We start from the raw sequence: 6,344 nt of genomic DNA, 5'->3' as shown, positions 1-6,344 counted from the left end.
TATTTACCCATGCATATCAAGGGGTATAATGCAATCGGATTGAAAATTATCACTGTTTGTTAAGAGGATATTACAACAACGTTAGGGTTTACGTTCTGGTGACCTTTGGAAATGACCAATAAGATTGCTTCCTCCAAAATCTTGAAGGTGAATTTAAGGGAAAGAAATTGTTTAAAAAGTTATCAGAATTATTTTCGTGTACGTATAGTCATCTCACTCAAAGAGCACATCAAAGCTGAACGTGTATGTACACAGGGACGAACTGGTGTTTTCAATTGATGCAGTAGTGTGTAGAAAATACATTTGATCTGAAGTGCAGGTGGTATAAAGGTCATCCTAACATATGACCCCTTTATGGGATGTTGTTGGATCCTCTTTTGAAGGGAGTAGTTATGATTAGATAACATGTTGGTGTAATGGGGATTCAGTTTACTTTTCCAGTATTAATTAAAAACAAAATAAAAAGCACACAAACAAGATAAGATAAATAATGAGACTTTACTTGCTATCTATAACACTGGCGCGTTGGTCAGTTTTGGCCATAACAAGCATGTTAATCTATAAGCTACAACAACATCGGTTGGAATGGCAAAATGGTGTCAGCCTAAAGGGCTCACATTAATGGCACACATGCACACTTTTACCAATCTTTACCAATCCCCACTAGACATACTGACCCCTGGAAATTCATAATGAACTCTCCTAAAATTTGAATTAGAGGAGTTTAAATATGTCTCCAGGGGTGAATGAATTTATAATACCCAAGATTCCTTATTCAGAGATGTGATTGATCCTGTCAGCAAAGGGAGTAATTTCTTGACTACTAAGAGGAAAACCTCTCCCTAATATGTAAAAAGGTCATTTTATGATATTTCAAATCACTTCTGACAATATTGTTTCTTGAAGATATTGTTCAATCACTAAATTCTTTGAAAAATCACCTCCCTGGTAACTGGAATCTGTACTAACAATAATGACTGAAATGCATCAAGGGTTGGGCTTTGTAGCTCAAACCTAAACTTGCAAATACATGTGGAATATATTCCTTTGAAATATCAAACAGAAATTGCATTATCAGACATACAATGTTTATATCCACTCATTATTTCCCCTACAACATTGTTTTTATAACAGGTGATTAAATATGTCTCTGTACAGTTATCTCCCCTTTTCATCTTTACCAAAATGAAAACAGTATGAATTAAGGAACAGCAATAATATAAAAAATAATTGAAATCAAATAATGAGAATACAAATACTACTTGTGAACAGTATTAGTGAATGGAAACGGTACTTTATAACATAACATATTTGTAGATTTTTTTGTGGGTCCTAATATAAAAACAGTTGTTTTATACATCATTAAAATCACTGTTAAATTGGCCAACCACAAATATTTCTTCTAAACCTTTAACCACAAAAGAAAGTACCCACTAAAATTTCAAAAGAAAGTACCCACTAAAATTTCCATGTTATACAGTATAGGAAATAATAATTGAATTTAAAATTGAAAACAAATAATGAGACATAAACACTTGTTTTAAAACTTTCAACCTTAGTATATTGAATATTACATAATGTGTTAGTCATAAAACACCTGAATAGAGCTATTTATAGCAGGAATATTAACACATTTCTCAATTAGATGTTTTACACCCAATTTTACAATAAATACAATAAAAAATCTTTCTGATATGGATAAAAATTACCTTGAATAGTATAACATACAGGTAGCATTTTTGTTACAGATTCTATAAACCGCTTTTACAATTTTAAGATGAACATAGATTACCTGTTAGATTTACACTTTGGTCAGTCTAACATGTTCCCGATTGAAGTTATAACTTTAGTAAAATACAGTTATAACTTCCTCAAGGAACCACTCTGTTATACACATAGTTCATTATACACTTATTACAGGTATCTTATCAAAACCATGACAGGGAAAGAAAAACCTTGAATTGGTTGTAAGCGTGTTCTTATAAACATGTTTTACTGTAACAGTATATTGAAGTCTTTTGTTAAGATTCAATTCAAAGCTCTTTGTTTTAAGACCAAACATGAAACAGAAACCTGTGGTGCGGTCTCTTTATAGAAACCATATACAAAAACTGTTAATTGTAAACTAGTAGCTTATAACATTAACATGTACCCATACATAACAATATGACATTTGTGATTCATTGTATATCAGTTCAGAACATTGTATAAAAAGAAAATAATCTTTGTCAATTTGTTGTGAATTATATATATAAAGAGAAAACTATATTATATACACTTGTAAAAAACCCTGGCAAGCCTTTTGATCTTTATACTGTAAACGTTGGTATTTTCACAGAACTTAATTTCGCAAATTGCATCCATAAAACTTTCACTGAGTTTTTTTTTTTTTGTGATAGACACACTTTTAGACATTAAACAAAGTTCATACGTGTACAAAATATTGCATGCGGGGGAAATTTTTTAAGATAAACCAGCTTTCGCGATATTAGTTATAAGTGTTAAATTTTTCCCCTCGCGAAAATGTCCCCGTTTACAGTAAGCTGAATATGTGTGACACTGAATCCCTCACTATACCTTTAGAACCATATCTACTACATTTGTTCCCTCCACAACATACATTACAAGCTTTGAGCTGTAGCAGAAAAAAATCTTTATAATTTCAACCCATTCACCCCTGAAGGTGCACTTAGACTCTTCTAAATCAAAGACATAGACTAGTCCAATATGAGATTTCAGGGGTGGATGAGTTTAAGCTGTAATGCTCATCAATATAAAAACCAGAATACAAAGTCTATTACCCTTCTCGATATGTAAATATCAAATTCACTTCCTACAAACGAGTTATGTAATTATGTAACAGTTATTACTATCCACTACAGCAGCAGTAAGGTACACAAATTTGCACATCTGAGAACATTTTCAGCACACTTTGTTTTTTTCTTGACTGGCCATGCAATATACCGAATGTGATCAAGGGTCAGAATTGAAAGAACATCAGAAATAATCAAAGTTTAACTATCATTCAAGAATATAACATATTTGATAATATCCAAAAGTCATATTACCAGATGACTGAACATTCAGGGATCATATTTAACTGCGATATTACAGAGTTATCTGTCCTTGCGGGTAGGCATTGATTGTGACGTCATGTGTTTGCAAGCATAACGTCATACTATTCACAGAAAATGATATGAATTGTGCCCACAAAATAATTACATATCAATGGATACCTACCTGCAAGGGAGTTAAATCTGTAATATGCAACGAAAGAATATGAAATTTCTGAAAAATTAGGATGTTCTGGTGTGATGAGATACATATGTAAACCAAATAAATACCCTCAGAAACATTATAATGCTGTTGCTTATCCAAATAAATACCTTTATAACACAATATTTCCACGTGAACATCATTTTTGAGACATTGTTGACCATTTAATTATGACGGAAAAATAAACTGAATAGCTAATTAATTTTTGAGCAACTCCAATCTCTTACACTTCAATAAAATAGGTTTGGATGCTATTGATTGTACAGGGAGTGATGAGCTTAGTGGATACCCTGTATTTTAACAGTCAACATATTTGAAAAATATCATAATACCTAAAAGTATCAATTTACAGTATAAATATCAAAACTGACCAATTGCTTTATCCCTGTCTATTCTGATTAAAATATAAGGATGGCAGCATTGTCCTTCTTAATTAATATTGTAATTAAAACCTGTAGAATTAGGAAACCTGCTCAATAACGACCACATATTACGCTGGTCCCGATGGCATCTGGTTAAGACAAGTTACTTTCTTTGTATTCATTGTTTTATGAATTCTATTTAAGGATGTGCCAGGTAAAGGTGAAAAAAAAGCTGTAGTACTTGTAGAAAAAACACCAGCGGTCAGTACCTGGCAAATGCCCCACATGGGATTCAAACTTGCAACCTTGAGGTGGAAGCCTTATGTCGGCACTCTTTCAGCCACTGTTAAGAATCTCATTTAATTATCGTTGTGTACTGTGGTAGTTCGAGGAAGTAATTGCATTGACAGTAAAAAAACTTAAATCTCGTTGTGTATTAAGTTGTCGTTTCTGTAAGTACCAACTAAAAGTGTTGATCTAGACCCTTATTATAAGTAATTTGTTTGTGGCACCATATATAAGTTAATTATCAGTATCATTATGTAACAGGGTGCAGGATTTATAATAAATTCAATCACTGCCTCTCCCTGGGACCTCTGGATTACTAGTCTGATGATCAAGCTATAGAAAAGATCTCTCTAGCCATGAGGTAAATGTGGCTAGTATTCACCAGGTTCACAATTACATTTATTTAAAAGAGTACAGAATGTAACTTGCGATTCTTTATGTGTTTAATTTGTTTTTCGTTGTCTGATAACTATACAATAGTACCACAGTACTAATTAACCTATGGGCCGTCTGTACCCATGTATATAGTATATATCACAAAGTTTCTCATATACATTAACAGATGTCAAGAACCAAGAGGAGAATGCCTCTTGATTTTAATCAACTCATTCACCCCTGAAGAGGCATTTGAACTCTTCTTATTAAAAGTCTTGGAACGGTTCATTAAGAATTTTCAGGGGTGGATGAGTTAACCTCATAAAAATATCAACAAGAATTTGAACACCTGTACACAAAGTGTTCCTTGGAATAGCACAAGCAGGGAGTAAAAACAACAGATAAAGCGATATCATATATACATGTGACATATTCCTTCTCAACGTAGTAACATTGAACTAGAACTAAACCACAATTTTAATAACTAAACTGTAGCCTATAACATGATATCCAAAAGAGATAAATCAAACCAGCTTTAGTATTTACAATACTACATCTTATATCTGTAAGAAAGAGGAGATAATGTATAACATTATAACCACTAGACTGGGGGTTCAAACCCGGGACCTACGAATAGTAGCCAGATGCTCCACTGATTGAGCTTCCAGATCACTGATGAATGACCAAGTCCCATACTGTCTTATTTATTGCTGAGGATTTAATTAGAAAACTTGATTTAGTATTGACTCTAAATCAGTGAAACAAGAATTTGTACGCTCCTTATAACAATGTTATAGCAGAATGTACGCTCCTTATAACAATGTTATAGCAGAATGTACGCTCCTTATGACAATGTTATAGCAGAATGTACGCTCCTTATAACAATGTTATAGCAGAATGTACGCTCCTTATAACAATGTTATAGCAGAATGTACGCTCCTTATGACAATGTTATAGCAGAATGTACGCTCCTTATGACAATGTTATAGCAGAATGTACGCTCCTTATAACAATGTTATAGCAGAATGTACGCTCCTTATAACAATGTTATAGCAGAATGTACGCTCCTTATAACAATGTTATAGCAGAATGTACGCTCCTTATAACAATGTTATAGCAGAATGTACGCTCCTTATAACAATGTTATAGCAGAATGTACGCTCCTTATGACAATGTTATAGCAGAATGTACGCTCCTTATAACAATGTTATAGCAGAATGTACGCTCCTTATAACAATGTTATAGCAGAATGTACGCTCCTTATAACAATGTTATAGCAGAATGTACGCTCCTTATGACAATGTTATAGCAGAATGTATGCTCCTTATGACAATGTTATTGCAGAATGTACGCTCCTTATGACAATGTTATTGCAGAATGTACGCTCCTTATAACAATGTTATAGCAGAATGTACGCTCCTTATAACAATGTTATAGCCGAATGTACGCTCCTTATAACAATGTTATAGCAGAATGTACGCTCCTTATAACAATGTTATAGCAGAATGTACGCTCCTTATAACAATGTTATAGCAGAATGTACGCTCCTTATGACAATGTTATAGCAGAATGTACGCTCCTTATGACAATGTTATAGCAGAATGTACGCTCCTTATGACAATGTTTAGCAGAATGTACGCTCCTTATGACAATGTTATAGCAGAATGTACGCTCCTTATAACAATGTTATAGCAAATGTACGCTCCTTATAACAATGTTATAGCAGAATGTAGCTCCTTATACAATGTTATAGCAGAATGTACGCTCCTTATAACAATGTTATAGCAGAATGTACGCTCCTTATAACAATGTTATAGCAGAATGTACGCTCCTTATAACAATGTTATAGCAGAATGTACGCTCCTTATAACAATGTTATAGCAGAATGTACGCTCCTTATGACAATGTTATAGCAGAATGTACGCTCCTTATAACAATGTTATAGCAGAATGTACGCTCCTTATAACAATGTTATAGCAGAATGCACAGTCAACCAATCATGTTTTTTTTTTACTGGAAAAAAGAAGAGAAAATAAAAACAGA

This window comes from Argopecten irradians, chromosome 16 (genome assembly GCF_041381155.1).
Source record: "Argopecten irradians isolate NY chromosome 16, Ai_NY, whole genome shotgun sequence".
Classification (NCBI taxonomy): Eukaryota; Metazoa; Mollusca; class Bivalvia; order Pectinida; family Pectinidae; genus Argopecten; species Argopecten irradians.
Note: the sequence above shows the minus strand (reverse complement) of the source record.